We start from the raw sequence: 11,198 nt of genomic DNA, 5'->3' as shown, positions 1-11,198 counted from the left end.
TTGCTTGATTGTAGTTTCCAGGAGTATTTATGAGAAATTTATTGTGTCAATTTGTTCTTAAATCAAACTAATTAATTAGTTCATCATTAGACTTTGCTATTCGTGACGGTTAGAAGCGGATGATCAAGAAGGTGAGGCCCAAAAGTCAGAAGTCACAATGACTACTGTACGACAAAAGGAAAACGTGAAACGTGAGAAGATTAAAGACGCAATGAATGTCATTGTTCAAGTCTACCCTTAACTTTTGCAAGTAAAAACAATGAAGATGAAGGGGAAAAAGATTGCTCACTGTTTGGAGGCTGTGAAATTAACCAAACAAATGGTGAAATGGATGGAGTCTGTAAAGAGCTTAGGCCCCGTATGTGGTGTACCAGTTGTTCCTAGAAAGCGATCATATGAGGATTTTAACGATCGTGATCACAAGAACCTGAAAAAACCGAGCCAGGTGGTGCAAACAGTTCAGAATGTTCACTCGGATGTGGAAAACAAGAAACTGATCAGTAGGATGAAGCCAAATAAATTTGGTAGAACCACTGATTTTTACTGGCACAAGACCACCAAGTGGTAAGGTAAAATTTTGGGATCCCATAAGTACAAACAACGGTGGTGTCCACAAAGCTAAAGTCACCACACTGTAACTGTGAGGAAGCCGTTGAAGCTGTTAAACGGTGCTGACGCTAATGTTGTGAAGATGAACTCTCGCGTTAACATAAAGGAGAGTTCATTGAATATTCAATCTTTTGAGCAAGACAAACTCAAAAGCAATAAGCAACCAGAAGTCAGCCGAAACAAACCTTCATCTAGCTCAAAGCCTGCTGGAAAGGTTAAGTTTTGGGACCCTCTGACAGCGGCTCATGGCCAACAACCAAAGGTCACCACCACCATTCATGTATCACAGTAGAAGAATTTAGAAAATATTGACCCAAATGGTGATCAAGCTAAAAGACTTCAACCAGAAGAATTGCGTAGAAACAAATCTTCGGCCCAAAAGTCAGTAGTCACAATGACTGGTGTATCGCAAAAGGAAAACGCGAAACGTGAGAAGATCAAAGAAGCAATGAATGTCTTTGATCAAGTATACCCCCAACTTTTGCAAGAAATCCGAATGAAGATAAAGGGGGAAAAGATTGCCCATTGGAGGGTTCCTTTGGAGGCAGTCAAATTAACTAAACAAATGCTGAAATGGATGGAGCCTGTAAAGAGCTTAGGCCCCATATGTGGCATTATAGAATAGTACGGATGAGAGAAGCGGTAATTCGAGTGATTAAGAAACTTGAATTTGATAAGAATGAGGTGTTTGTGTATGATGGTTTGTATGTTGCGAATCATTATACACAAAAAAGAAAAAAAAAAGAAAAATGAAGATGGCAGGATTGTGTTCAAGTATCACTTAAGTAGAGTACATGGGCAGCCTGCACTTCACCAAATACTGAAAGCTAGCTGCTGATATCAATTCTGCCACCTCTGCACCTTTCATATGCTTGAATCTGGATTTGAGTTTAACAACCCTATGTTATTTAGTATTTGTAACTATTTTTTTCTTATGAACTACAGTTAGCATATTTCTTTCACTTGTTTTAGCTAGTTATGGACCACTTGTTGAAATACACGAGTCATGAAGTTCTAAAATGCTATATTTTAACCAATCAAATTACATTCATCCTTATTATTTGATTTCCAAATTCCAATTCAGGATTAAACTTTCCAATATCCAAATCTTGTTTTCCATTAATCCACCAAGAGAACTCATAACAAATGTCTTTTACTATTTTATTGTTCACGAAAGGCCTTTAATTGATTATGGTTTGATAATATGACCAAGAAATAAGTTGAACCAAGCTCGATTTGATTGTTCAGCGAGCTTTCTATTGCAGGTCTGAGCTCGATCGAGCTCAGATAAGAAGAATTCAAAGATAGGCTCGAACCTTGAATACTTATAAAAAGTATATCATTTGATAACCAAACTAACTAGTTTTATACCCGTCCGGTGGACGGGAATTTTAATGACATAATACTTTACATTTATATTATAAACAAAAACCTTATGTTTAAAATATGGCAATATGTAACTGGACAAAGCAAGACTGGAAGCGATTGCTATATATACTTAAGTCAATTTGGTGTTCATAATCATGCATCGCTTCTTCGTTTAAGATTATCGGATTATGCATACAACAAACATCATGCCAAAAGTTCTTCCTAACCTCCATAATTTATAATGTTACAAAAGCACTTACTTGATTTCATCATCTTCCACATCATTATTTACCACCAAATCCCAAACTTGAAACTGCCTAACCCGTGTTGCAACTCTCAAGACTTATTTCATCTCAGAACTTGGCAGCGGTTGTTCAGGGTCTGCGATCCTAAGCATTTCCAAGTCTTTCAGGAACCAAGATGCCTCGTCAATCTCAACTGTGTTTTCCTATGTTAACACATAATCATATGATTCTTTCTCATAATAATATTTATTATTAATTCTCATAATTTCATAAAGTTTAAGATACCTTTAATAATGCTTGCCAAGTTGCTTCTCTTTTCGCCTCTCATCTGCATCAGCTTCACCTTACAATTGACTTCGAGCATTTTCCACTACTTTGGTTTCTGCTCATGCCTTGTAGTCTAGTTTTTTTTTTCTAGTCAATACAAAAAAATAAATTGTATTTAACTCAACTTCACAACCTCAAACCTGTGTTTTATCAAAAATGTAAAACTTTGTCTAACCTTTCCCTTTTTGTTTTCAAGTTCTTTCTCATGACTCCTTTTTCCCATATTAATTCCTATCTCAATTAGGATTTTAGGTGTTAATGAAAGAACCTTGAGCTTGAGATTATCTTTAGAAAGTTAAACTGTAACATATTTTTTTACATCAAATTCATTTTTATCTAGCTGCACCAACTTCTTGGATTCCTAATATTATGAGCATGTCATCTCTCCTAAATTCACCTGCAACAAAAAAATGTTACATAAACATGTAAATAAGTATGTAATTAGGAACTTGATTGTTACCAAGATTGTAACTCCTGTTAGCATTCTCAAAACCCCTAGGATAAAAATACGTACTTCAACCTAATGAATACATTATGCCAAACAGTATGTATTCACTTAACTTAAATTATTATGAAACTATATTTTGTATAACTATGCATTACCTTTGTGAGGCCTCAAAATCAACATCTATTATCAACAACTATAGACTGAGTCTTCGTTTACAAATGTGATGCGGTTTTCTCAAGAAGTAAACCATGGGGTCCATCTGAATCCCTTTTGCTGGTACTTTTAAGCCAACCTTAATCTTGTATCATCCTTTCACACTTCATCATCATCATCATCATCATCATCATCATCATCGTACTCAGTATATCCCACTAATAGCAAAGCTATGGTAGGGTCTGAGGAGGGTAAGATGTAGACAGCCTTACCTCTACCCCTTAGGAATAGAGAGGCTGCTTCCGGTGAGACGCCCGGCTCGATAGTAGTTTTGCATCAAGCCTTGGACATAAGGCACATAACACTCAACCATCGGCACACCGACCGATTGGTGCATGTACCTGTCTTTCAGCTATCAACACCACCACATGATGCCTGATTAACCTTCCGTCACTTTTAACGTTATTTTCACGAGATTAGTAAAATAACGTCAAAATTAGTGCAATTTCACTTTTGCCCATCGAGGGTTCACACATATATACATTATATGCGCGCACCGCAAGCAGGGGTTTGTTTTTTTTATGTGGCCTCTGAAGAATGGGGGCTCATAATCAGCAGGCTGCAAGAAAGAAAAAACATATTTCACATTACTTAAGTTTTTATCAAATCAAATGTATTCATTCAATTCAGAAACCCCTAACAACTGGTACTTTTCCTAGCATAATTGATACTTGAAACCCTAGGATTGGTGAATTCCCTTTCATGGACTGAAAGATACGAGTCACAAAGGCAAGAGGAACCACCGCCGCTGACGAAGTGGTTGATTCGAGGTAAGAAGACGATGGGTGGTGAGGACGAGGAGACCTGATTTGAGGGATTGATAAATTTTGTCAGGATTCTTTCTTTGCTATTTGTGAATTGCAATTGTGAAGCAGTGAGATATGTAGGTTGAGAAGAACGATAACGGTGGAGAAAATAAGGGAGGAATCAAAACTGCCCATAACTTCAAGATTTTTTCCTACGGCCAAGATTGAAAGTTGGGAGTTTAAATGGTCAATCTCTTCAAATGTCGGTTTCATCTACGGACAACAATATATTATATAATTTCAAACATTAAGAAAAAAAAGCTTATACTCATTTATTGTCAAAACATACAAAGTAAAGTACAATGCATGTTTAATAAAAAAACAAAAAATGTAAAAACACAAATATGGTTCCACGGTCTTCCTTGTTCACAAAAATAATAAAAAAAAAACCTCGAAAAAGACACAATATTGAGGAAAAAAGATCATTGCGTCTTTTTATTTATCATTGTGTTTTTTGTTTATTTTCGTCATTAATTGTATCTTTTTTCCTAACATTGTGTCTTTTTTTTATATTGTGTTATATTACTCAACATTGTGTTATATTTTGTTCGATACTGTGTTATGTTTTGCGACATATTATGTCTTTTTTTATTTATCATTGTGTTTGCTCAATTTCGTCATTGTGTCTTTTTTCTCAACACCGTGTCTTTTCGGCTTTTTTTTGGAACGGGAATGATGGGGGAAACACGTTGGCTTTTTTAATTTTTCGGTTTTTATTTATATTAGTTATGATTTTTTTAAAAAACTTTTTAGGAGTTTTTTGTTTGACCACAAATCCTTGTCACACTTCTCATTTTCTCATTTTATGTTCATGCAATCACATACAAAAATGTTCAAACATCGTAAATGGAGCAAAAGAATCAAGTATTGGACCAAAGCACGATGATCCATGTGACTTATGTATCATGCATAGTCCCCCAAGGCGGATATAGAAGCAGTGCCTAAACAAATTTGAAGAACAAAACAACATAAAACCATGGTTGATTGAGAGTTTTCAACATAAAATAATTTTCATTGAAGTTTTAACCCTTATCACATGGATTTTGTTTTGCACAAAACAAAACATAACAGACTCGGACCAAAACGTACCGGAAGCGTTATATATCATATAACTCTAGAGGTTATAAGGAGATACCTTGTTCTAGCATCTCTTTGTAATTTTTTTTAAGTTAGGCTTGGTGCTGACCAATGGGTTAAAGTTGAGATTACTAAAATCCAATGTTCTAAACATAAAAACTTGAATTTAACGTTCAGCAAAATATCTTAATATCTTCTAAAGACAACGAGAGATTAATAAATATATCCGCAGCCAATTGAATAAATTTTGAAATGTATATGTTAGCTACTTACATAACTTTTTGAAGTATACAAAATATATCCAATAATATGGGAAAAGTTAAAATGCAAACAGAGACAAAAATGATAATTATAAGAAGGATTTGGAACCGTATAAAAACCCTTCAAAAATAATTCCAAAAATAAAAAATAAAAAAATCATAACTCAAAAAATAAATAAAAAACAAAAAAAATAAATAACCAAAATGTTTTCCCGTCATTCCCGTTCCAAAAAAAATACACAATGCTGAAAATAAACAAACAACACAATGATAAATAAAAAAAGACACAGTATGTCGCAAAATGTAACAAAATGCACAACAAAATATAACACAATATTGAGTAATATAACACAATATCAAGAAAAAAAGACATAGAGTCAAGGAAAAAAAAGACACAATCAATGACGAAAATAAACAAATAACACAATAATAAATAAAAATACACAATGATCGCTTTCCTCAACATTGTGTATTTTTTTTTTTGTGAACGAGGAAGACGATGAAAACATTTATGTGTTTTTATATTTTCATTTTTTTTTTAATTTTGAGTTGTGAATTTTTTTTATTAATTTTTCATTGTTTTTTAGGGGTTTTTTTTGTTGCTACAAATCCTTTTCAACCTTCTTATTTTTGTCTCCATTCATAGAATAACATGACCCCCAATAATATTGATTTTATGATAATATAATGAATAAAATTTAATTTGAAATGTATCCGTTACAAAATTGAATAAATTTTGAAATGTAATACATTACCAACCTTAAGCATTCAATTCAAATTTTGAAATGTATCCGTTAGATAATGGAATAAATTTTAAAATGTATCCGTTAGCACCCTAAAGCATTTAAATCCGTTATAAATACGAAGGCTTACATTTTTAAAACCAGCAACCACTACAATCACCCCGCAACCACTACAATCACCACATTGCAGCGTAACCATTCGCCATTGTCCGCACTCGAACTATCCACCAACGCCATCATAGGTATTCTCATCATCCCTTGGATTTTAATCTTTACTCTAAATTTGATGCATACATAACTTTATAGGATTGAATTGTTAACGAATATTCATAAATATATTGCTCAATCTTCGTTTTTCCTTTTATTCATGTACCGATTTGACTAATAATTTTATATCTTTGGTATGATTGTGTTTGGACATTGAAATCGATTGTTAACAATGATGTATGGACAAGATTACTCCATTGTTGTCTGAATTGAATTCGTGCACTATGCATACACTTAAAAACATGTCTAACAATTAGGTTTTTGTACAATCCATTATTTCTCTCTTGATTGTGACTTTAAAGAGAATTTATGAGGTTTTTATTGCGTAAATCTGCTCATAATACAAATAGTTAGTTCATCATTATACTTTGGATCGAAATCACACACCATGCACCCGACGAAAAACATGAATTGCAATTAGGTTTGTCTACAAATATGTTACTTATTGCTTGATTGTAGTTTCTAAGAGTATTAATGAGGAATTTATTGTGTCAATTTGTTCTTGAATCAAACTAATTAATTAATTCATCATAGACTTTGCTATTCGTGACGGTTGGAAGCGGATGATCAAGAAGGTGAGGAAAAAGTCTGAAGTCACAATGACTACTGTATCGCAAAAGGAAAACGCGAAACGTGAGAAGATTAAAGAAGCAATGAATGTCATTGATCAAGTCTACCCCCAACTTTTACAAGAAAACCGAATGAAGATAAAATGGGAAAAGATTACTCATTGGAGGGTTCCTTTAGAAGCAGTCAAATTAACGAAACAAATGCTGAAATGGATGGAGCCTGTGAAGATCTTAGGCCCCATATGTGGTGTAAAAATCGGGGATAAGTTCAAATACCGGCACAACTTAAGATGATCGGTCTTCACTGCCAACTTCAATCGGGTATTGATTACACCAATATTGAAGGAAACAATTTGGCTATAAGTATCATTGACTCTCATCGGTACGCAAATGAGACCGGATCTGCTGATATGTTGATATATTGTGGTCAAATTCATAGGGCCTAAATCGCTACCAGAAGATCAAGAACTTAAACTCGGTAATCTGGCGTTGAAGAACAGTATGGATGAGAGAACTGTAATCCGAGTGATTAAGAAGCTTGAATTTGATAAGGATGAGGTGTTTGTGTATGATGGTTTGTATGTTGCAAATCATTATACATAAAAAAAGAAAAAAAAAAAGAAAAATGAAGACAACATTATGTTCAAGTATCTCTTAAATAGAGTACATGGGCAACCTGCACTTCACCAAATGCTGAATGCTAGCTGCTGATATCAGTTCTACCCACCTACCTCTGCACCTTTCATATGCTTGAATCTGGATTTGAGTTTAACAACCCTCTGTTATTTAGTATTTGTAACTTTTTTTTTCTTATGAACTATAGTTAGCATGTAATTTCACTTGTTTTAGCTAGTTATGGACCACCTGTTGTTGAAATACACATGAGTCATGAAGTTCTAAATTGCTATATTTTAAACAATCAAATTACATTCATCCAACATTTAGGATTTCCAAATTCCAATTCATGATTAAACTTTCCAATATCCAAATCTTATTTCCCATTAATCCACCAAGAGAACTCATAACAACTGTCTTTTACTATTTTATTGTTCACAAAAAGCCTTTAATTGATTATGGTTTGATAATATGACCAAGAAACGAGTTGAACCAAGCTCGATTTGATTGTTCAGCGAGCTTTCTATTGCAGGTCAGCTTGGTCGAGCTCAGATGAAGAATTCAAAGATAGACTCGAACCTTGAATACTTATGAAAAGTATATCATTTGATAACCAAACTAATTTCAAACATTAAAAAAAACTTATATTCATTTATTGTCAAAACATACAAAGTACAATGCATGTTTAGAAGCACTGCACACAAATCTCTGGTTTCTAGAGCATGCCCCAAGTACAAAACTAAGCGGGACCCAGCAGCCCCTTAGCACCTCCAACCTGCAAGCCAAATATAATCAGATTATAGGCATAACTTCAGTTTCACAAATTATGGCAATTTCAACCCGTTTACACAAAAAAAAATAAAATAAATAGCCAACTTGGTTTTCAAATCTCTTCAAACGGGTAAAAGGGATAAACCTCAACACTTATCTAGAGATAAATTGGGTCAAAACTCGCCCAAATTTGTATTCAAATGCTAACACTAATTTACGACTTTATTTTTACCTGACACGTATTAATTATTAATATAAATCAAAGAATGGATACAAAAGTGTTGTATAACTTCTAATCTTCTATGTAAATCAACTAATTCTTTTAGTTGATCCTTTCACAATTTTCCATATTTATGTAAAAGTGCATCTGCTGGTGCTTTCAAATTATTAATGCCAACAAGAGATCCTAGATTATTGAATTATATATACTTTAAGCTAATCAATAATGATGATTTCAAAGATAAAGGCCTGAAGCCAGTGGATATCATTTCTTCTTTTCCCATCAAAAGAGTAATTAATTAAATAATAGATCTGCCCATTAAATATCATTTTTAATAGTTACCTCAACTTAAAGCACAAGCAAAGTTGCAGACTTGCAGTATTAAAAATCAAGAAATCTTAATTGAAAAAACATTCTGTCCTTTTTATACCAATTTCTATTTTTCTTATCAGCAAAGAACTAATATAAAGAAAAAGCACACTAATCATCAGGCCTGTAAACGAACCGAATGCTCATGAACTTTTCGCCATGATGTTCGTTTATTTATTTAATAAACGAACGAACATGATTACATGAGCACACGTTGTGTTCGGGTCATTTATGTTCTTGAACACCCGTTTACGTTCATTTATTCATGTACGTGTATGTTCATTTGTTTATGTTTGTTCGTTTAAATTTTAATAAATGCACAAATAATTATATCCATATAAATGTAAACATACAAGGGGCTCGTTCGTTTACGCTATGTTCAAATTTAACTAGTTTGTTTGTGTTCTTTACGTTCGTGAACTGTTCATATAAACGGAAAAACACAAGCAAGCCCATTTTCTTAATAAACGACCAATTATACGTTTGTGTTCGTTCAGTTCATTTACAGGATACCGATATCACAAATTACAAAACAATTTCGAACCGGGACTTACAAATCATTTAGCCACCATCCGAGCAATGAAATCCTCATACTTAATTTTGCCATCGGATCCAACATCAATCTCCTTAATCCACTCATCAAACTCCGCGGGCTCTAACTTCTCCCCAATGCTCGTCAAAATATGCTTCAGATCGGCCACCACGACGAACCCGGTTCCGTCCTTATCAATAACCTTGAAGGCGTCACGGAGCTGGCGATCAAAGGGCTCCGGCTTAAGGTGCTTGCCCATGAGCTCCGTGAAGCGGTTGAAATCGAAGGGGGAGGTGAGCTTCTCCTCGGCGATGATGGATTTGAGCTGGGCTTGGGTGGGGTTTCCGCCGAGGGAACGCATGAGGATGCCGAGCTCTGATGGGGCGATCTAGCCGTCGCCGTCGCCGTCGAAGAGGGTGAAGGCCTCTTTCATGGCGGCAACCTGTTCATCGCTCAAACCCATTGTATTGTTGGTGAATTGTTGTTTCAATGAATGTATGTATGAAGAATATTATTGGGATGAATGAATGAATGAATAAATGAATTGGAGATTGATTTTGGAGAACGTGTTTTAGGGGATGGAATCATTGGCGTCCATCAACTTATTTGGGCCCGAAAAGTAAAAGTAAAGCCCGTTTATTATTATTATTATTATTATTATTATTATTAATAAAAAATTACTGTTTGCGTCCACGTGGTTTTAAGACAGGGCCGAAAAAATTTTAAACTGGTTGAGTCCCCGTGGTTTCAGAAACGAACCATTTGAGTTCATGCCCTTAATTAACTTTAAGGGTAAACTTTCATTTTACTGAAACCATAGGGACTCAAATTGTTTGTTTCTGAAACCGTTGAGACTCAAATTGTTCGTTTCTGAAACCACGGGGACTCAACCAATTCAAAAAAAATTTCGGGGACTCGTGTCTCCGTCCTAAAACCACAGGGACGCAAACAAAGACTTTGCTTTGAAAGGAAACATCAAATGAATGTCTGCGCAGCTTGTTCTAAACAAAAAGATAAAATGAGTACTGATTCTCCAAAAGAGAGTGAAACATCTGAAGATTAATATTTATATAGATTGAGATTTTTATAAATCTTATACTAAATATGATTTTATAATTTTATATTATAAAAGATATATAAGTTATTGAAACTCATAATAGTCTAAAGATTGGAATTCCAACACCTGCTATCTTGAAAATATGATTGTGGAAAAGACAAATAATGAAGTAAAGCCAAAGTTTCAAGTTATCATGTGAAGTTTTAACGAAGATGTATAACTTTCTGACAATAGCAAGTTTCAAGATGGAATCCATACAGAAAATAAGAAAAAATGACCAAAAAGATGGAGTCTATCCAAAAGATTGATCTAGAACCGAACCAAAAATCGAAATGTTGTTTTTCTAGTTTTTGAAAATCTCTGGTTTTGATTTTTTTGGTTCTTTTATTTGTGTTCGGTTTCAGTTTTGTCAATTTTACCATTTGGGTTTGAAAATTGTGGGCTAAAAAATAATAATAATGATCCTGTTAGAGGCGTCCATTTTTGAATTTGAAACAACCTAGTCGGACCGACTGATTTTAAAGATTGGCCGAGGGAATTCAAAAAAACAAGCCGGACGTGTTTCTTTTAAATATTAATATATATATATATAAACCATTGAAGCGATAGTTTTCGAATGTCGGAATATAAGCCCGACGTGTTTCATCCAAATTACAAATCAAAAGATCTACCAGTAGGAGGTAAACCTCAAACAAGTGAGAC

At 34.1% G+C, this 11,198-nt stretch overlaps 2 pseudogenes across 1 annotated transcript; one reads left to right on the top strand and one right to left on the bottom strand.

The window, feature by feature from the left end:
- Positions 1-259: 259 nt before the first annotated feature.
- Positions 260-8,054, top strand: LOC143614896 (uncharacterized; annotated as a pseudogene).
- A 128-nt stretch (positions 8,055-8,182) lies between these two features.
- LOC143615607 (putative calcium-binding protein CML13 pseudogene) lies at positions 8,183-9,902 on the bottom strand (annotated as a pseudogene). The gene is made up of 2 exons (XR_013150502.1): positions 9,462-9,902; positions 8,183-8,322 (listed from the first exon to the last, which is right to left on the bottom strand). The product of XR_013150502.1 is annotated as a putative calcium-binding protein CML13 pseudogene (transcript).
- Positions 9,903-11,198: the final 1,296 nt, after the last annotated feature.

The sequence above is a fragment of the Bidens hawaiensis genome, unplaced genomic scaffold, assembly GCF_021521415.1.
Source record: "Bidens hawaiensis isolate Kalapana, Puna unplaced genomic scaffold, B.hawaiensis_p1.1 tig00002306_1, whole genome shotgun sequence".
Classification (NCBI taxonomy): Eukaryota; Viridiplantae; Streptophyta; class Magnoliopsida; order Asterales; family Asteraceae; genus Bidens; species Bidens hawaiensis.
This window is presented reverse-complemented; position numbering and strand designations above follow the sequence as displayed.